The sequence below is a fragment of the Carassius gibelio genome, chromosome B22 (genome assembly GCF_023724105.1).
Source record: "Carassius gibelio isolate Cgi1373 ecotype wild population from Czech Republic chromosome B22, carGib1.2-hapl.c, whole genome shotgun sequence".
Taxonomy (NCBI): domain Eukaryota; kingdom Metazoa; phylum Chordata; class Actinopteri; order Cypriniformes; family Cyprinidae; genus Carassius; species Carassius gibelio.
The window spans coordinates 34,865,881-34,888,944 of NC_068417.1; the positions used below are offsets into that span (position 1 = coordinate 34,865,881).

Here is a 23,064-nt window from a genome sequence, read left to right on the forward strand (position 1 = left end):
TTATTATTATACTGATAAATATCAATGTCTATTTTTAAATTCAATATAAAATAAAAAAGTACCCAATTTAATTTATTGGCTATTCCAAACATAAATAAAGCAATGTACATTCACTGGCCACTTTATAAGTTACACCTTGCTAGTACTGGGTTTAACCCCCTTTTGCCTTCAGAACTACCTTAATTTCTTCATGGCATAGATTCAACAAGGCTTTGGAAACATTTCTCAGTGATTTTGGTCCATATTGACATGATAGCATCACACAGTTGCTGCAGATTTCTTGGCTGCACATCCATGAAGTGAATCCCCCGTTCCATCACATCCCAAAGCTGCTCTCTTGGGTTGAGATCTGGTGACTGTGGAGGTTATTTAAGTAAAGTTATCTCATTTTCATGTTCAAGAAACCAGTCTGCGATGATTTGAGCTTTGTGACATGGCGCATTATCCTACTGGAAGTATCCATCAGAAGATGGGTACACTGTAGTCATAAAGGGGTGGACATGGTCAGAAACAATACTTAGGTAGGCTGTGGCATTTAAACAAAGCTCAGTTGGTACCAAGGGGCCCAAAATGTGCCAAGAAAATATCCCCCACCATTACACCACCACCACCAGCCTGAACCGTTGAGACAAGATAGGGTGGATCCATGCTTTCATGTTCTTTACGCCAAATTCTGACCCTATCATCTGAATGTCGCAGCAGAAATCGAGACTCATCAGACCAGGCAATGTTTGTCCAATCTTCTATTGTCCTATTTTAGTGAGCGTATGTGAATTGTAGCCTTTGGTTTCCTATTCTTAGTTCACAGGATCAGCACCCGGTGTGGTCTTCTGCTGCTGTAAAAAAAAAAAATATATATATATGATTCTGCTTCAGGGTTTGACGTGTTGTGAGTTCAGAGATGGCCTTCTGCATACCTTGGTTGTAACGAGTGGTTATTTGAGTTACTGTTGACTTTCTATCATCTCTAACCAGTCTGCCGTTCTCCTCTGACATCAACAAGGCATTTAGATGCCTAAATGCATTGAGTTGCTGCCATGTTATTGGCTAATTAGCAATTTATGTTACCAAGCAATTGAACAGGTGTACCTAATAAAGTGGCCAGTAAGTGTACATATCAGGCTTTTTTTTTTTTTTATTCCAAATAATTCCTGATTGATAAAATCAAATTCTTCTCTACACATTTTCTCATTGAGTATTCTGTTTAACTCAGAAGTCAAAAGAGTTGTGATGCAGGTTCATGTAGACTTAAACAACTGTGAGATGCCAAAAGGAGTCACTCCCAAAACATGACTTTTACAGCAAGCATGTTCAATCTGAACTGAGACACTGAGAGACTCCAGGATGAAGCTGAAGTTTCCTCACCATCATGACAGATAAAGATCAGACTGCAGAAAAAGAAGAAGAAAATATCAACTCTTTTCTGTTAAAAATGTCCATCTATGAAACATTTCAGTCAGGATTTAGAACTTTTCATAGTGCTGAGTCAGCTTTACTAAAGGTGTTAGATGATATCTATATGGTAATTGACTAGGCTGATTGCATGGTATTGGTGCTGTAAGATCTTATTGCTGCATTTGACATGGTAGACCATCATGTTCTCATTGATTGACTCGAGTCCTGTATGTGCTTGACGGGAACCATTTTAAGTTGGTTAAGATCCAATTTAAAGGACCGGAGACTCTCATTTCGACTAGGCACCCACATGTCACCAGTCATTTTGACAACAGTAATTTAAATTTAAACAGTAATTTATTCTATATTTTACAAAGGTTTGTGTCCCAGGTATTTTATGTCTTTGTTGACTACTTAAATAGTCTTTTAAGTTGACATCGACCCACCACCCCCTCCCCACCCCCTTTATTATACAAATTTAAAAAAAAAATGTGTACAGGACATTTTATGTTTACAGAGTTGTCCCCAAGGAAAACTCATTAAATCTGAAGATTTTTTTTTTTTTTAATAATGTATTTACAGACGTTAAATTTGACCCCAAAGTTAATAGGAGGGCTAAATCTTGTTTCTTTCATCTCCATCTTCTCTTTAAAATAAAATCTTCAAGACTTTGAGAAAGTAATTCATGTTTTTATATCATCAAGTTTAGATTACTGTAACTCCTTGTATTGTGGAATGAATACCACTACCTTGGCCCGTCTCCAGTTAGTCCAAAATGAATTAGCAAGACTCTAAATGGGCCTACATAAATTTACTCATATCACTCCTGTCTTAGGTTCTCTGCATTGGCTGTCTGTGCATTTTAGAGTGGAGTTTAAAATCCTTGTTTTTGTCTTATATCTTTAAAGACCTTTGCTCCCTCATTTAAATCTGAACTGCTTTCCTTACATAACCCCTCTCAAGCTCTGAGATCTAGTAATCCTAGATTGCTTACTGTTCCTAGAGTTAAATTAAAGAAAATTGGTGAATGTGCATTGTCACAGGTCGGGGGGGGTCTAGCCAGACACCCACCCCTAAACCCCAGACCACCTCGAAGAGCGTGCCAAAGACCAGCCAGACAGATGGATAAAAGTTTAACAAGTTTTATTAAATAATTTAAAAGTCCTAATGAGCTTCTGGGTCCCCCAACAGGGGCGGGGACCAAACCTCAGACACCAGGGAAGGTGTGGAATTCATCAAGCCACTCGTGCCAGAGCGTAACGACTAGGAGAGGCAGAAGTCGGCCACCGGCCCGACAAAAAGGGATGTATCCAGGGAGAACCACCTAACTGTCTCTTCGCTTTCCCTTTTTATTCACTCCAATTGCCCAGCCTAAATCTCCCACACCTAATGTGTATCGGTCATTATCCGCCGTTGTTATGGTGATAGATACACAACCGGAACCGTCCTGATGTTACAATGGCACCGTCCCGGAGGGAACACAACTTCCGCGGAGCTTAGTTCCGCTTCAACTCTGTCACTTTGTGACATGCATTCTCTGCTATAAGCCCTAAACTTTGGTATAGCCTACCATTCCATGTTCGATCTGCTGCTACTTTTTAAATCTTTACCCAAAACACATTACTTCTCCATTGCTTTCAATGTCCCTTGGCCCGTGAGTAAAGAAGTGTAGATTAAAATATAAGCAGGATTGAGACAATTTGTCACAATGTATTACAGCAATTTTCACAATAACCCTCTGATGCTTCATGGTCATTACAGTGGACATTTATTAGGAGGCCCTTTTGAACCATTTAAAATCATCATGTACTTATCCAAAGCAACTGTAAGGATAAAGAACCTGAGATACTTTGATCCCCTGAGAAACAGACACTAAAAACATACATGGTCGTCTTCAAGGCACCCCACAGAGTGGAGGTGCAGGAGACCTCCTTCCCATCTGGCCATTCCTTCTACTCAGTCTGCTCAAAATGATTACATGAAAATCTCAATGCAAGTGAACTAACACTCATGTCTAGTATCATTGGAAATGTCTCAGTGCAACTGGTACAATGGTCTCACTCTCAGAAAAGTAGATTAGAAGATAATACACATCCGAAGAGTCAAGAGATATATTGATTATTGTGATGGGAGTACCCTTTCCTAGGGTCCTCCATGTAAATTACCCCCTGTTCCCATTGAGTTGTAAAATCACCCAGGCTTGGGACCTGAGTTAATGCAAAATTACAATTGCTAGTTCCCGTCTCCATCTGAGAGGATGTTTGTCTTGGTTTTCCTTGGGCAGAATGCCTGGACCTTACATGTCCCAACCAACTGGCAAACTGCCAAAGTGTTGTCTACGATCCCATTTAATGGTTTCTTTTTATTTATTTATTTATTTTAGATATTGCATAATACATTAAAAATGGATTAAGTGTTAAAATTGTTTAACACATTGCTAACATTAGCATATTGAAACCATGATTAGCATGTTGCTAACATAGATAGATAGATAGATAGATAGATAGATAGATAGATAGATAGATAGATAGATAGATAGATAGATAGATAGATAGATAGATAGATAGATAGATGGTTCTAGCTTGAAAACTCTAGGAGTAGTGTTCAGAAATGTAGTCTAAGAAGAATAAGAAGAAGCTTAAATAGCATATCAGTAGTTTGACTTTCTCAAGCCAACCTAATGATGACCCATAGTTGTGTTTACTGTAAATGAATTTAAGGTAGTAAATCAGACAGATATTTACCTCTCATCCTGCAGCATTTGAAGATCAGCACGACTGTCACGAGCAGATATGGACAAACTGCCAGTACAGAAGTGAGTGTGTGGAGGACAGCGATCTGAGATCCTGAATGAGACACTGAAGAAGAGACACACAAGCACTTCATCAAGCACCATATCTGAACGAGAACATAAGAAGAAATAAACCAGCTCACAGTTTGATTGACTCTCACCTGTGACTGAGATCCAGCTCTTGGGAGACTCTCCTCTCTCTGGGAGTTTGCAGGAGTGGAAACCCTCGTCTGACTTTGAGACAGTAGAGATGATCATCTCTGTAGTTTTACTCTGGATGAGTGACCCATCTTTATAGAAATCAGCTCTGATCTTTGGTGAGGTTGTATTTTGATCTAAACAGCGTAGAGTCACAGTTTCTCCTTCAGTCACAGGATGAACAGGACTCTCCAGAATCACACCAGCTACAGAAACAGAACAAACATCAACTGATGAGGAGTACGAATATGGTCAGACTATATCATCAACAACAATAATAATAATAATAATAATAATAATAATAATAATGTGTAATTTAAATGTGTCTTTCAGAACACTCGAACAAATACATGACAATCATAAAATACCAAACAGCAATACAATCAATTGTCATTTAAGAATAAGATTGTGTGGGTGATTGAATTGAGATCACAATCCAGCTACAGTATTTATATCCAAAACATAAAATGAGGTCTTTGTGAAATGAATAAACACAGAAACACAGACTCACTGTGTACAGTGATATTAACAGGATGATGTTTCTCTCCAGATTCAGATTCACACCAGTACACTCCAGTGTCATTTGTGATGGTTTTTCTGATTGTACAAGTAGATCCTGTTTGTGATCCTCTGTGTAATGATGAACAATCTTTCAGCTGCCTGCTGTCTGTGTATCTTCTCACTGTCCATCCAGTAGAGTTACTCTGTTCCTCACAGCTCAGAGAGAGAGAGACAGATGTGAAGTGTTGAGTTCTGCTGGGACTGACCATCAGAGAGACACCTGGAGAAACACCTGAGAAGACAATCACAGATACAATTCACAAATCAAGTCAAGACAGTTTTATTGATATAACACTTTACAGAACTTACATTGTTTCAAAACAACTTTTCATAAAAAAATATTCAAGTTATATTTTCACTTTCGCTTATAGTATCAGAAAATTAAACAATTATATTTAAAACTTCATAAACAAAATTACATTTTAATATATTTGTCATCATAACATCAGCAGCAAACCAAAGAAAACTGTGATAACCAACAAAAACCTCCATAAAATGTTACTATTGGAGAAAAAACCCAGCGAGAAACCAGACTCAACACGAGGATCAGTCCTTTTTTGTCTGTACAGTGTGAACCTTTATAAGTAACTGAGCTTGTTTTATATTAATTTACTAAGATATTATTAGTTGACAGATTTTAATCAAACTGTAAAATGATTGATAAAGTGTGTGGTTCATCCTATAAAATGTGTTGATGTGCACATTGAGAGTCCTGTGTTGTTAGTAAAGTGTCTAGAATCAATGTCTGGTAAATGACACAAATATTTAAAATAAATTTAATTATGAAAACATTTTTATAAATAGGTCAGATAACACATTTTATTACACCCGTTTGATTATATTCCACCAAGTTAACTTATGTAAGTAACAGGTTTGTGCAGCACTAGTTTTATTTTAGTATTTCATGACATTAAAGATTTATATATTTGCTGCTAACCAGGAATCAAGGTTTTTCTGGTTAGTTTGGTTTATTTAGACTCTGCTATTAGATACTATAACTACACCCTGACAGCAGAAGCATCTTTCCCCATTCACATCATTCAAAATTAGCTGTATATATTATGACAGGACAACATTTCAAAACACATCGAGCTCTAAAAGATCAAGGAAATGTCCAAAGTGTCACTCATTCTGTGATTCAGTTTGAACTCACAAGTGACACATATTAACTGTTTGTTGCTGATGGTTGTGTTATAGACTGGTTCTCCTCTCTTTGCTCTGCACACATAAACTCCTGTGTGTTTAAGAGCAGCAGAACTGACAGTGTATTTTCCTCCAGCTCCTCTGCTGCTGTCTGAGAGCAGCTCATAACGATATCTGTAGTCTGTATAAAGAGAAAAAGTGCAGTTACCTCAAGAACGAGCAGACATTTTTACACAAGTCTTATAAATTACCTTTGTTGGTATAATCAGAGTATTCAGATTAATTAAATATTTTTAATCTCTATTATTATTTTATGAAACCAGTTTATTGAGATGTTGCCTCATGAAGCACATTAGATCTTACCTGATACTACACTCAGCCACGGACACTTACCTTCGGCTCTGTTCCCCGCAGTTCCTGTGCCACTCTCTCCTACTGCCTCACGCCGTCAAGACCCGGACTCCTCACCTACACTCCACTACTGGCTGGATTTCTCACCTTCCACCGTCTCCCTGGAGTGTTATCCCCTCATCGTCTTTGTCCAGCCTGTAGAGAAGCGTTTAACCTGACAGATCAGAGACACTGGATCTCCTTCAGCCAACCAGTCTGAGAATAAACACTTAATACTGTTCTGGGATCTGAAGGTGAGAAATCACTCATTAATAACATGTTAAACTTGTGTGTCTGTGTATGTGTGTGTGTGTGTGTGTGTGTGTGTGTGTGTGTGTGTGTGTGTGTGTGTGAGGATATGATCAAACTCACCTGATACTGTCAGTGTAACTTCATCACTAGGGAATGATGTTCATGATCCTCCTCTCTCTGATCCTTTACAGGAGTATTTACCTCCAGACTCAGTAACAGAACTGAATGTGTGTTCCTGTAATTCACTGAAAGATTTGTCTGAACCGTCTTTATACCAGCTGTACTGCCAGCGAGTGACTCCTTCAGCATTTATGTCACATCTGAGAGTGACTGTCTCTCCTCTGAACACATGTTGAGCAGGTTTGATGGTCACTGTGGGTTTTGGGTTTTCTGTACAATGACAACAATTCACAAAAAAAATAATGCTCTGTTTTTACTGTATGAACACAGTTACTTGATTGCAAAACACTCTTGCTAAACCAGATGAGACTGAAGTGTTGCTCTCTATAGCTGTTATAGTCATTTATAAAACGTCTGTCAGTATACACTTATTGAGAGTTTAGAAATGTATAACAATATATCTGCTGTTTTTGATAAACTGGTGTTTCTTGTCTTTCAGTTGGTTTATAACAGATACTGTACAATCAATCTTAAGTGATGAAAATATATGAATCAAATTGAATCACCTTCAGTTTGTCCAGAGTAGATGATTGAAATCAGAACTAAAAACAGAGAGAAAAACTCATTACAATCTGAACATTCAGCTGATAATTATAAAAATGAACAAATATGAAGATATTGTGTGAGGACTGTATATGTGTCTAGATAAATATGAAAACTTCTGACGTATTTTATAGATTTGATCACAGCAGAGAACTGTTTCAGGAACTTCAAGACAACAGTCTGATCACGAGCAGAAGAATAAAGACAAACTCTTACTAACTGTGTACTAGTGAATATTACAACAACAGTGACAATAACTGCAAAACAAACCAACAGAACTGATTCAACAGCATTACACATCACAAAACTGAACGAGTGAACAAACACTGATCTACAACACAACAGAGTGCATTTCTCTTTCACAAACAGCACTAACTACACACTTCCTCTCTCAAACTCATCCTTCACTCATATATCATGGACTAGAGCTGGATCTGAAACTCTGAGAGCAGCAAGAAAAGACATACATCTAGGAACACTAACACACTTGATCATTTACATAATATAATAGCAATTCCACTGAAATAGATTTAGAGGAAATAATACTCACAGAGCAGAAGAGGAAGTTGTCTGAGCTCCATACTGACTGAATGATGCCAGACGGTTAAAGACACAGACTGTGTTAAAGACAGTCCCCTTCCTGAAACCTGCGCTCAGATCTTTAGAAACATCACAAATGTGCCTCATGTGTAACAGAAGATCTTTTGATAATGTTGAGTCTTGTAACGTTTCAGAAAATGTCACACTGACTAACATTTTTCTACTGAAATGTTTTTATGAAAACTGAACAGGATTTTTTTTACACTTTTCTGGTGTTTTCAATGAACAAGAGAAATTAAGAAATTTTTAATGAATGCATAATGCATTATAAAAAACTCATAATATGTTAGATCTACTCATGAATAATCATAACAGCAATTATAATACATCATAATACTTACATATTTGTGGTTATAAGAGTATGATTATTTACAAAACACAATGAACACCATATTAAATCTACTTAATTTACAGTATAATAGACTGTGTCATATCTTGCCATTATTTCAGATCTGCACAGTATCGTACTACAGCTTGTGAGTTATTAGATGTTATGTCTAATAGTGTTATGTGAGTGTTTCTGAAGTGAAAGTGACATTCATACTCAGAATTTGTGCTCTGCATTTAACCCATCCGAAATGCATACACACAGAGCATTGAACACACACACACACACACACACACACACTGTGAGCACACACCCGGAGCAGTGGGCAGCCATTTATGCTGCGGCGCCCGGGGAGCAGTTGGGGGTTCGATGCCTTACTCAAGGGCACCTAAGTCGTGGTATTGAAGGTGGAGAGAGAACTGTAAATTTCCACAATTCCGTCCGGCCCGAGAATAGAACTCACAACCCTTCGATTGGGAGTCCGACGCTCTAACCATTAGGCCAGGCCTGTGGAGCTAATGTTTATTAATTGATGTGAGCTTAATACTCAAAATAAAAGCAATGATTTATATGGTTACATTTTATTTTGATGCTCCCCTTAATCAATCGACTATAAGCAACTTTGCAACTACATGCCAACTAACTCTCATTAGAGTATTAGTATGCTCAAGAATGGTATAATCTTGTATGATAGAATAAGCTGATGTACTTGCAAAGACACCTACTGTATGCCAGTTTATCTGTTTGTTGACCATCAAAATAAAGTGTTAGCTTATATTTAAGTAGCAGACATACTAATACTCTAATGACCACTAGTTGATATGTAGTAACAGAGTTACTTATCAACAGCTGTCTAAAGGGTACATAAAAATAATCAAACTGATATTACAATAAAAATAGTTCAAAGCAAATGTGTCATATTACACATCCATTTGATCTGATATCTAAACGTATAGCTGTTTGAGATAATTTTTAATATTATTATTATTATTGTTATTACTACTTATATGTGGTCTTTGACCGCTTTAAGTAAAGTAGCATCAGAAAATGGCAAGATATGAGATTTATAATACATTAAAACTATGAGAAGTATAATCCATTGTAAAAGTGAATGCAACACGTTCATTGTGTTATAAATCATACTCTTAAAAGCTATAATCACAAATAAATAAATATTATAATATATTAAAACTGTGCTTATGAATATTAATGAGATGATACAACATGTTATACGTTTTATTATAATGCTTTATGCATTCATTATAAGGCTTTAAGAATACCCTTATAATGTATTATAAAAACAGGCTTCATTGAAAGTGTTACCCAATTTTTTAATGGTTTTTTATTGTAATGGTGGTGTTGGCTGCAGTTATAATTATGTATTTACATAAAAACAAAGTGAATAACTGCTGAACTTCTCTCAATTGTTTGTGTGTTGAAGCTGAAAGAGAACAAACCAAACAACAACTATGATCTCACATCTATATATTTCTATTCTATCAGGCCTCTGACACTGTTGGTGCTTAGTATGTATGTATGTATGTATGTATGTATGTATATATGTGTATTTTTTTTGAAGAAATAGCCAACGTCAGAAATGTATCAATATTTAACTGAGAGAATGATGTGAAAGAGGAAGTGCAAGAGAAAAAATAAACAGCTTGCATTACTAAGAATTTCTATTAATAGTGCCGTGATGTCAAAGAAAGGACATGCAATGAAGATCATATCAGTGGTCTTCAGATCTTGTTTTTTTCAGTGCTTCAGTCAGAGGTGTAAAATAATTAATTAATTTAGATAATTAATTTTACTTAATTACTTAAGTATAATTTTGGTGGATTTGTACTTAATTCAAATACAATTTAAACTGGTTACTTGTGCTTTTACTTCCTTACATTTCTATAGAAAAAAACTGTACTTTTTACTCCTTACAATTTTATTTAATCTTAAAAAGTACATTAGATTTTACTTTAACTCATGCACAATAAATACAATAAACAGAAGTTCAAATGTGTGTGCTTGATTGTGAGAATCAATGATCAGTGTTTTCACGCATCAAACACACACAGTTCTACTTCAGATGTGACTTTCATCAAGTAAATGTCAGGCTTCAGAAGTTTACTATAAAATATGAGGAAGCATATTGATGTAGCAAAGACACGTTTCCCCCCCAAAACAGTTTATTCTGTGAAATCTTTTATATACAGTCACTGTTGGGCAAGTTTCTCTGAAAATTTAATCAAATTATTGATTACTCCTTTCAAAAGTAATTATTTAAATTATTAGTTACATTACTTTTTCTCTATGAAATTTATGAAACCCCAGCATACACATGACTTCCTGTTTGTTGTTGGCATCTGTACTTCGTTTGAGCTCCGTCACTATATTCTTTTTATCGACTATTTTTATCTTAAAAATCTAATTTATACACCAGCGTTTCCGTTTCTATAACGTGTGAATATATCCTCTATCGTATTCTACAATAAAAACAACCAGAGTGCCTCGTTATCACTAGTTTTATTTTGATCTCCCAGTCCGCTATTAAATTATGGCCCATTAGCATCAGCAGCGTGGTTGCTGCTAACAACGTTTGCATTTCTAATACTCTATTCACACACATTACCATTGCTTTACTCACTGTTACTTGCTTTAATGGCGGATGAATGTCTACCTTTGATTGCAGGTGAGGACACGTTCGAGCTGGCAGCCGTGGAGAAGCAGATTCGTGACCTGGAGGTGAGGCAGGTCCAGCTGAGAGAGCGGAGAGCCACGCTGGAATCATCCCGGGCTGACGCTCACAAGTCCGGGCTAAGTATACAGCGTACTGCTAACAGTCCCACCACGTCTACTCCGTGTGTTTATCTGCACAGGCCCGGTGCACCCAGGACGCGATCTTCTCAGATGTCCTTCACTCCGGCGCCGGGACACCACGGACCCTATGTGCATCCACAGCGGAGGACGACTTCTCCCCCTCCGGTCTTTGAGATCTCCACCCGGAACCGATTCACTCCCCTCGGACAGACGGGACACGACGCTGTGATCATCAGAGACTCCATCGTCGGACACGTCCGAGCTACGTTAGCCGAAAGTAAAGTGCACACTCATTGTTTCCCTGGTGCTCGTGTTCTCAATGTTTCTGTGCATATACCCGCGATCCTGAAGGCCGACGAGAGCCCCAGAGCAGTCGTGCTTCATGCCGGGGTTAACAACACCATGCTGCGGCAGATGGAGACGCTGAAGAGGGACTTCAGCCGCCTGATTGAGAAGGTTGGCAGCACGACACCCATGGCAACGATCATCGTGTCAGGATCACTGCCCACGTATCGACGAGGACACGAAAGGTTTAGTAGACTTGTTGCTTTAAATTAATGGTTGTTGTCATGGTGTAAAGAACAGAAACTGCTATTTGTTAATAATTGGATTCTTTTCTGGGAGCGTCCTAAGCTGTTTCGCACTGATGGTCTGCACCCCAGCCGAGTCGGAGCAGAGCTGCTCTCTGACAACATCTCCAGTAGGGCTGTGCGATTAATCGAAATCGAAATAAAATCACAATTTGAGTGTGCGCGATTTCTAAATCGCTTTATAGCACGATTTTCCGCGGCCCTGACCTCCCGCAGTATGTTATCTGAACCAATCAGGATGCAGCGCACCTAAGTGGAGAGCGAGAACAGAGCAGACTGGGCATATGCCTAACTCCAGGTTCACACAGTCTGTGATGCGTAGCCTTTTTTTTGTCCAGCCCATATTAATGGAACAAAACGTTCACACTGAGATGAGAACAGAAAAGGTTATACAGAAAGGTGCGAAAAGATTTAATATCTTACACGTGAGCACAGAGAGAGTTGTGAGGGCACCGGACACAGGTTGAGTGGGAGGAGACACGTTGTAAGGCAGCGTGTATCTGAGCCTTATACAGTCTATGATCCGAGCACGCGCATCTGGTTTTGTTAACAGAGCAAAGGAAATCTGCGTGCAAGTCAGTGATGTGCGGGTTGATCCGAAATGAGCGGGTGCCCGCGGTTACGAGTCATCCCAAAATATTTTTAATGATATTCAGTTCGCGGTCAGTCGGGTCCTTTGAAATAAAAATGCAAACCTCTGTCATTTATATAGCACTAGACACATTTTTCAAATACATAGGCCTACACTTTATTGGCTGAATAACTGGCATGGAGATGATGCACAAGCTCATTCTGCACGTAGAGGTGGAGGCGGCAAAGAAGACTGCATGGGGAGCAACAGCGCTGTTTTTGGTAAAACATGATTTGGATCGGGATATTCAGAAATGCGCACCCACGCATCACTGGTGCGAGTTGCACATTATTTTAATGTGCTTTCACGTTCCAAAAATTCGCTCTCGTTGCTGGTTCTGAACTGCGTACACATAACTTACTGTATATGCACTGCAGATAGAGTACGTTTTCCATATGTCTAGACATTTTGTTTGACATCTTTACTTAGTGATTATTTTGACTTATGTATGTTCTAGAGACATTTGATAAAGCTCTCATTGGTTTTCTTTTGGAAATATGTTTAAAATGTATACTGGATGGATTTATGACTAAAGCATGTCTGTGTGTGTCAAAATCGTGATTAAAATCGCAATCGCAAAATTGATAAAAAAAATCGTGATAGGTATTGTTTTTGTCCATATCGCACAGCCCTTATCTCCAGGACACTTCCTTCCATGTGACTAGTAAGCCAATTCTCAAATAACTATTATGATGACTTTTGTTCCACCTGCATAAATGATAAAAGTACTTGTGCTGTACACTGAAAAAAATGATTATGGCCCCAATTAAATTAAGCTTAATTAAATTTTGCTAGTTTAATCCATTTAAATTTAGTTTTTGATTTTAATTAATAAATTTTAATTGGTTTTAAACAAATTACACGTGTGTTAAATCCAAGCCATGTGAATTAATTCAATTCAGTTTGAAAATATTAAGTTGAACAAATTTTGCTGAAAGTTAATTTTATATTTTGGTGATAATAAATTTGTTTATTTAAATATAGCTAAAATAAATTGATTGCAACCACTTAAACCACCATAATTTTTTTTAGTAAATTCAATGAATCATTTTTTTTCAGTGTATTTCCCATCATGCACTGGGGCATGAATAATTAAAAATGTTAAGTTTTCGAGTTGTATTTACACCATTTTATGGTTATGATGCATGAAGTTCATTTTTTACTCAAAATGACCCATTTATACTCAAACACTATTCACTGATTGTCACCGTCATTGTGTGTGGTGTACCATGTATTGAGGTCTCTGAGAAATGTTGACTACTGAGTTACATTACAGGCACTCTTGTTTGAGAGAACAAAAATATCTATCAGAAAAATAAAGTTAGAGTTGAAAATATTGGGTTTGCTTTGTCTGAATATTAATGAAAGAGACTATTCTAAGTATTTTTACTATGAAGAAATTAAACGATTAAATTGATCTGGTTGCACAATTAATTTGAGTAAATTCTACTCAAAAAAGTTTAGCTAAAGTTATGAATATAATTAATCTGAAGTTACTGAAAGAGATTAATAAACTCAATGTATAAAATATAAGTAAACTCAACTTATAAAATATAAGTACACTCAACTTAAAAAATATATCTGGATTTAGATAAATTTATTTCGTGCAACCCCTTGACGTAATAAAATTAAGTAAATTCAACATACAATTTTTTTCAGTGTACAACCTTTTAAGACTGTGTCTGTTCCCCGAATAGTGAGGTCAAAATATAAATTTAATGTATGATCTAGAAAAAAAATCTTATTGTAATTTAACCAGTAACATGTAAAGTAAATGAACAAAAAAAAATTGTTAAAGTTTGGGCTGTTACGACCTGCTCGTTTTAAATCGCAACATGAAAGAGGCATCATGCAAAACGTTCCATCAACATTTTTTTTTATTGATTTAAACATATGCCACAAATAATAATAATAATTACAGAAGTCTAGGGATAAGAGAAAAAAAAAATACAACCAACTATAACAAAATTGACGCTACATGTGTAAGGAAAACCATACGAAAGGAGTACTTCCCCAGAGAGTGCCTGCTCCAAATAACCCACAGCACTCTCATATACTCTAACTAATTATCAATTAACAATGAGAAAACCAATCGGGAACTCCCATGGTCAGCACCAATGTAATCGGGGGAGGAGACTCAGGGTCATCACAGGGCTCATAAATATTAGATCACTCACACCCAAAGCAGTTATTGTAAATGAAATGATCACAGATAATAGTTTTGATGTACTCTGCTTGACTGAAACCTGGCTAAAACCAAATGATTAGTTTGGTCTAAATGAGTCCACTCCAACAAACTACTGTTATAAGCATGAGCCCCGTCAGACTGGTCGTGGCGGAGGTGTTGCAACAATATATAGTGATATTGTCAATGTTACCCAGAAAACACGGTACAGGTATAACTCATTTGAAATACTTAAGCTTAATGTTACACTGTCAGACATGCAAAATAAATCTAATGTATCTCTTGCTCTGGCTACTGTGTATAGACCGCCAGGGCCGTATACAGAATTCTTAAAGGAATTTGCAGATTTCTGGTTACAGTTGATAAAGCGATAATCATGGGAGATTTTAAAAATCACATTGATAATTCAAATGATGCGTTAGGACTTGCATTTACTGACCTAATAAACTCTTTCGGAGTCAAGCAAAATGTCAACGGGCCCACTCATAATTTTAATAATACACTAGATTTTATCTTACTGATATGGATATCATACCTCAATGTCATGATGTTACAGACCATTTCCTTGTATCGTGCATATATCACTGCGTATATCACTGATGTCTCAGCGTTACCGTCTGGGCAGAACTATTGTTCCAGCCACCAAAACAGATTCGCATATAACCTGCCTGATCTATCTCAACTGCTACTGGTACCCAAAAATACACATGAACTAGATGAAATGACTGGCAACATGGGCACTATTTCCTCTAATACAATAGAAGCTGTTGCCCCCATCAAATTGAAAAAGGTAAGAGGAAAACGTACTGTGCCACGGTATAAAAGTATAACTCACTCTCTCAAGAAAGAAACCTGTAGACTTGAAAGCAAATGGAAGTTTTTTTAGAATTGCATGGAAAAACAGTTTGTCCAGCCATAGACAGGCTCTAAAAACTGCTAGGGCAGAGCATATACACAAACTCATAGAAAATAACCAAAATCATCCAAGGTTTTTATTTAGCACAGTGGCTAAATTAACAAATTACCAGACGCCACCTGATTCAAATATTCCATCAACGTTTAATAGTAATGACTTTATGAATTTCTTCACTGATAAAATAGATAACATTAGAAATACAATAGCGAATGTAGATTCTACAGCGTCTAACACTTCGGTTTCATCCATCGCACCCAAAGATAAACTGCATTGCTTTACAACTATAGGACAGAAAGACCTAAATAAACTTATCGCTGTATCAAAACAAACAACATGTTTATTAGATCCTGTACCCACTAAATTACTGAAAGAGTTGTTACCTGTAGCTGAAGAACTGCTTCTCAATATCATTAACTCATCGTTATCTTTAGGTCATGTCCCAAAACCATTCAAGCTGGCAGTTATTAAGCATCTTATTGAAGGGGGGGGGGGGGGGTGAAATGCTCGTTTTCACTCAATATCCTGTTAATCTTGAGTACCTATAGAGTAGTACTGCATCCTTCATAACTCCAAAAAGTCTTTAGTTTTATTATATTCATAAGAGGAAGATAGTCTGTACCGATTTTTCCCGGAAAAACACGACCGGCTGAAGGCGTGACGTGTGGGCGGAGCTAAAGAATCACGAGCGCGAGTAAGCTTTTGCGTTGAGAGCGTTTGGAAGCTGTGACATTACCGTGAGGGAAAAAACATCCAAAACAAACCATGGCTAACAGTCAGATTCAGCGTATATTTATGATCCAGAATCAGATCCAGAAGCTGAAATTTAACAAGAGAAGCATCAGCAACGACGTCTCAATGTAGTATGTACTGAAACTGTATATATTTGCTTAGCGGTTTTGGAAAGTTCCACTTTATGTCGTCTTTTTTTTTTTTTTTTTTTGAAAGTGCAGTTTGATGACAACATCGCATGTTGTTTACTTGATGTGCTTACGTGGCGATTGCTAAGTTAACAACACAGAGATATTTGAAGCAGTTTTACTCACTGCATGCGGTTCCAACACACGATCGTGACCCTTTTTCATTGGGACTGCATTATCCTTAAGAAATAAACGATGTGCAAATCCGGCGTCAAACTGGGCCTTGTTTGTAAAACAAGCATCTTCGAAATGCAGGGAACAAACAAAAACACTTGCACAACTGCGCTGATGCTCTGTAAAAATAAACTCCATCCACTGGTCCCTTAATGCTGTTTTTTTTTTTTGGTAATCTGTGCAGGGTTGTCTTACCCTGGCAACCAAAAACACACTTCTTTTGTGACATTTCGCGACGCTCTCGCTCTGATCAGTGAATGTCTGTGCTCTCAGTGCTCTGCTATACGGGAGCGCTCGCTCTTCCGGCAGAAGTGCCCTTAGGACCCATATAAGGAAATTCTGCTTCACCTAACATCACACAGAGCCATACTCGAAAAAAAAACTTGGAACAAAAATACTCCTTCAAACGTACAACTTAATTTTTTAAACTTTGTCCATGTTTAGCATGGGAATCCAACTCTTTAACAGTGTAAAAATCTCAGTATGCATGAAATAGCATTTCACCCCCCCCCCCCCTTTAAGAAACCAAAACTAGATCCTAGTGAATTGTCAAATAATAGGCCTATTTCAAATCTTCCATTTATGTCTAAACTTTTAGAAAAAGTTGTGTCTGCTCAATTTTGTTCCTTCCTGCAAAAAAATAAAAATAAAAAAAAAAGATCTGTATGAAGAATTTGACACCATAGATCATGACATACTAATAGATCAATTACAAAACTATACAGGTATTCAAGGGCAGGCTCTAAGATAGTTTAGATCCTACCTGTCAGATCGCTACCATTTTGTATATTTAAATGGGGAGTCATCTAATTTATTACCAGTAAATTATGGAGTGCCACAAGGATCCGTCCTAGTTCCCCTTCTATTTTCAATATACATGTAGCCCCTTGGTAATATTATTAGAAAATACGGAATTAGCTTCTACTGTTATGCTGATTATACTGCTGATTCAACTTCTAAATTATCTAAGCTTACAGTGTGTGTTAAAAATGTAAATGTTGGGTGACCAATAATTTTCTTCTATTAGATCTGGATAAGACTTATTAATTATTGGACCAAAAAACAGTAAACAGAATCTTGTAGATTACAATTTTCAACTAGATGGATGTGCTGTTACTTCCTCTACAGTCAAAAATCTGGGTGTTATATTAGACAGCAACTTGTCTTTTGAAAATCATATTTCCCATGTTACAAAAACTGCCTTTGTCTATCTTAGAAACATTGCCAAGCTATTAAACATGTTATCTGTTATCTGTCTAGAATTTAGACCGTATCATAGTACTGAGACTGCTCTCCTTAGAGTTGCAAATGATCTGCTCTTATCATCTGATCATGGGTGTATCTCTCTATTAGTTTTATTGGATATTAGTGCTGCGTTTGACACAATTGACCACAACATTCTTTTGCATAGACTTGAACACTTTGTTGGCATCAATGGAAGTGCATTAGCATGGTTTAAATCGTACCTATTTGACCGCCATCAGTTCCTAGCAGTGAATGAAGATGTAACATATCGATCACAAGTGCAGTATGGAGTACCTCAAGGCTCAGTACTAGGGCCACTACTCTCCACGCTTTATATGTTACCCTTGGGAGATATCATCAGGAAACATGGTGTTAGCTTTCACTGTTATGCAGATGATACTCAGCTCTATATTTCTTCGCGGCCCGACGAAACACACCAATTTGAAAAACTAATGGAATGCAAAGTCGATATAAAAAACTGAATGACAAGTAATTTCTTACTGCTAAATTCTGAAAAAACAGAGGTGTTAGTTATAGGACCTAAAACTCTGCTTGTAATAACCTAGAATACTGTCTAAGACTTGATGGTTGCTCTGTCAATTCTTCGTCATCAGTTAGGAACCTAGGTGTGCTATTTGATCGCAATCTTTCCTTTGAAAGCCACATTTCTAGCATTTGTAAAACTTCATTTTTCCATCTCAAAAATATATCTAAATTAAGGCCTATGCTCTCAGTGTCAAATGCAGAAATGTTAATCCATGCATTTATGACCTCAAGGTTACATTATTGTAATGCTTTATTGGGTCGTTGTTCTGCACGCTTAGTAAACAAACTGCAGCAGCAATCCATAGTCCTTACTAGAACCAGGAAGTATGACCATGGCAGACACACTCTTGAAGTTTAAATCTAGATTAAATTAGATCAAGTAATACTGGGTGAATATGACATTTTTTGTATTATTCCTCACCTACAGGTATTTTAATAAAGGGGCTCACTATATCTTTATTGTTTATTCAGCTTCTAGAAACTCACAAATGCTTACTCTCCAACAATGCATACTTGTGGATGAGGCATGCGTATTGATAAACATTTGAAAAAGGCTGTCAAAAAAAGGAAAAAGGAAGTCAACAGTCATATTACTCTTTATAATAATGATAACTGTTCCATCAACCTTAAAGAGGTAGTTCACTTTCAAATTTAATTTTGGTATGTTTTAGCTTACCTAAAGGGCATCCAAGATGTAGGTGTCTTTGTTTCCGCAGTAGTTTCCATTTTGATATTTTTAGGTCAAACCGTTCTTGTCTGTGACTCACACAATGCAGCTGATCTCTCGCACGTCACTCATTGTTTATTGTTTACCACATGATACGCCACCAATATGCACTGTCTGAAATATAAGGCAGTAATTGTAATTAATTAATTGGTTAATAATGCACCCTATAATCGTTGCGATTATAATAAAAATACAACACATTACTCACTCTATTGACAGCGTGCCATTGGGTCCCTCTGGCATTGGACATCGCCTCAAGTTTATACGTGGCAAACTAAACACAACGTGCAAAACGCTGTGGCTCAACAGCGGAGAAAACTCTGGACCTTCAGTCAGGCAGGTGTGTGATGCGATACTGTCAATGTCTTCATCGTCATCTTGTAGATGTGCCATTGCTACGTTCCATTCATCAAGTCAAGTCAAGTTCAGGTTTGAATGTTAGCTCTAACCAGTTTTCTTTACAATTTGCCTGTTGGATTCAGCTGATCTACCTGTCTTTGTACAAGCGAATTGGCAGAGGAGGTCATAAAAATCTACATCCTTCGGGACAATGACGGGGCAGTCAGTAATGTAGGAGTTGTGATTTAGGGCATCACTGTCCTCAGCATTCTTGGGAATCTCAGTAGAGCCTTCTGCTATCTTTTTGGACTTATGTACGCATTGGATTTTAGATATCTCAAGAACCATAAATACTTACTTGAGGTGTTCCAAAAACTGTTTCTTGAGCTGGATCTGGTTTCTGTTATCGGTTCTGTTAAAGGGATAGTTCACCCATAAATGAAAATGTTGTCATGTGGTACTCGCCCTCAAATTGTCCCAAACCTGTATGAGTTTCTTTCTCCTGTTGAACACAAAAGATATTTTAAAGAATGTTGGTTAACGGGCAGTCGAAGGTTGCCATTGACTTTTCATAGTATAGATTTTTTCCTACCATGGAAGTTAATTAAAAATGTGTTTTTTGCTTTATTTGGTTTTATTATATTCATTGTAAAGGGTAAATAGTGTAAAAAGGGAATGTAACATTTTGATAATTTATAGTCCAATAAGTTAAATTCACTTTTACATTTAGTAAATAAATCAGATTTGTTTGGGTAAATTTAATTTAATTTAATAAATTATATTTTTAGATTATTTGACATAGAATTACAGTTGTGGTGTTTTATAATTTGGATTATGTCTAATTAATTTGATTTCTCATATAAAGTTTTTTTTTTTTTACTGACATTAACTCAATTTATACAGTATATTTTATTAATTTCACAGCTTTAAAATCTACTAAATTTTCTGACTTTTTTTTTTTTGTGTAAATAATAGTTAAACTTTTTGCAGTGTGGGGGGTGACTAGTAAGGGGTTGAGAGGAAAATATTAATTGTACCACGGTCCAACTTAAGACACTCCTTTCTCCACCTCCTTTTTTATCTCCAACTCAATCACAGGTAACACTCCACACCATTCAAGATTCAATATTTTATTTGTCATGTACAAGTTACATGACATACAAAAAGCAGTGAAATGTAGGTCTAGCATACTCTTTTAAGACTGTGCAACAAAAATAAGAGAAGATTAAATACAAATAATGAAATATTTGAAAAAAAATGAGGAGATAATTCAACACAAATAATGACATATGCTGAAAAATTATAAAAAGAAAAAATAAGATAATTAAATACAAATAATAAAATATACTCAACATAAACTACTACACAGATGATGTGCAGAGATGTAAACAATGTGCAGTAAAGATGAGTTGCATAGTTAGGTTGTGTTAAAAGAGCACAGTGTGCAGAGAGGTATTGGGTAACCCTACACTACCAGAGTCTCTAACGTTTAGGTTGTTTAATGTCCTTGTTTAGTTGTCTGATAACGTGAGGGAAGAAACTCCTCCTGAGCCTCTCTGTTTTTGCCATCAGACTGCAGAAGCGTCTGTCTGAATGTAGCAGATGAAACAGTGGATTTCCAGGGTGGATGGGTCTTTGAGGATATCAGCAGCCCTAGATTTACATGTCCTGGTGTGAATGTCTTGCAGAGAGGGGAGAGATGTTCAGCTGCTCTTTGCAGGGCAATTTAAGGTATTTGAAGCTGCTCACTCTCTCCACTGGGGTCCCGTTAATGATGATTGGGGTGTAGATCCACAGCTGCCTCCTCCTGTCAACAACCAGCTCCTTGGTTCCCTATCTGTCGGTCACTACGAGTTATGTCGAACGACACATGGGGTCTCACTTGGGAGGCCAGTCATCTCTTTTTTTAGTTTTAGAGAAATGGTAATGAAAATTGGCTAGTGGATTTAACATACCTGAGCCACTCCCCGTGCCTACGGGCATCTATGTGTTCGAGCTGTTCCTGGTCGGTGTGATGGTGCAGAACAGCGGTGACCCTGTGACGGTAATTCCCCAGGGCGCTTCCGCTAATAGAGTAATTTCTAAAAGAGCAAATCACAGACGATTCACATCTTTTACAAGATGCGTTGTTTCCTGTCTTCGGTTGACAGTCACGAGCGTTGCCTGCAGTGTCTGGGCATCCAACATGCTGAGGATGATTCATCGTGGATGATTCATGCGTCTATTGTGGGCGTATGAACATGGCATCACTGCGATTGCGTCTCTCAATCCTCAAGGGGAGTGCAGGAAAGCCCTCTGCTGCCACACGTCCCGGTTTCTCGGACTTGAGCAGGGGAGTGACGGATGGTGCTCTGGGAGATCTTAGCGCAACTCACAACCTCGTTCTGCTCCGGTTCCTGTCTTCCTGGAGGTCCATGAAGAGTTGACGAAGTCTTGGATGGCACCTTCCATGGCCAGAAGACGATGTCCACGTTGGTGGTCCAGGAGCGCCATCTCTGGCTGCGTGATCGTCCGGTTGCCACCATTCTGTTGCGGGCAGCACCTCAGCCTGCCGTGGGTGTGCGCCCCTGCATCCTCCACACCAGCTCCACCCCAAGCTGAGAGTTATTTGAGGCCGGCACGTCGAGCCCCACCCAGGAGACCGGCACCCCCCATGTCACTCCCAGCTGCGAAGTCCTCTAGGAAGACGACTAAGCGGCCCTGACACAGGCAACTCGGAGATGTGGGAGACTGCTCTACAGTAGCTGGCAGAGACAGCGCCACTCCTTCCCCCGGAGGAGAACCGGGTAGAGAATCATCTGTTTACATTTCTTTCTGTTGCGCCGCTGGTCCAACGGCTGGTGGCACCCTCTTTTGCAATAAAAGAGCGATTTCCCCTTCCTCCGAGTTGCAAGGCTCATGGGTTGATGATGAGTGACGCACTGCCTCTTCATTCTAACCCACGACGCCCCCTTTCACCATACTTTAATGTCTCGATCCTCCCTTGCCACAGACCATTTCTGCGGTTTGCATTTGAGGGTCAGGCATGGCAGTACAAGGTCCTCCCCTTCGGGCTCTCCCTGTGCCCCAGTGTCTTCACGAAGGTTGTGGAGGGCGCCCTTTCCCCACTCTGGGTAGTGGGCATCAGGACCCTCAACTATCTCAACGACTGGCTCATTATGGCCCAGTCCCGAGAGGAGTTGTGCGATCACAGGGACTTGGTGCTCCAGAACCTCAGTCAGTTGGGGCTTCAGGTCAACCGAGAGAATAGCAAGCTCTCCCCTGCACAGAGAATCTCTTATATCGGTATTGAGTTAGACTCGGTGAGTATGACGGCACATCTGACCAACGAGCATGCCCAGTCAGTGCTGAACTGCCTAAGTTCCTTCAGACGCAGGACAGTGGTACCACAGAAACACTTTCAGAGGTTCCTGGGGCATATGGCATATATCTGTACTTATGCTTTTAAAGTTATAGCTGACCCAAAAATTTAAATGGTCTCTTCATTTACTTCCCTTATGCCATCCTAGAAGTATATGACTTTATTTCTTATGTTAAACAGATACTAAAGTTTCAAGAACAATTTAGAACAATTAGCTCTGAACATCCATGCCATGCAAGTG

The 23,064-nt window shown here is 38.1% G+C and overlaps 1 protein-coding gene and 1 long non-coding RNA gene across 7 annotated transcripts in view; both read right to left on the reverse strand.

The window, feature by feature from the left end:
- Nucleotides 1-23,064, reverse strand: part of LOC127987351 (NACHT, LRR and PYD domains-containing protein 12-like) — a 795,441-nt gene that overhangs the window by 656,401 nt on the left and 115,976 nt on the right. The window lies entirely within an intron of this gene.
- Nucleotides 843-4,371, reverse strand: LOC127987377 (uncharacterized). The gene is made up of 3 exons (XR_008161184.1): nt 4,348-4,371; nt 4,140-4,253; nt 843-1,388 (listed from the first exon to the last, which is right to left on the reverse strand). It is a non-coding gene; the product is annotated as an uncharacterized LOC127987377 (long non-coding RNA).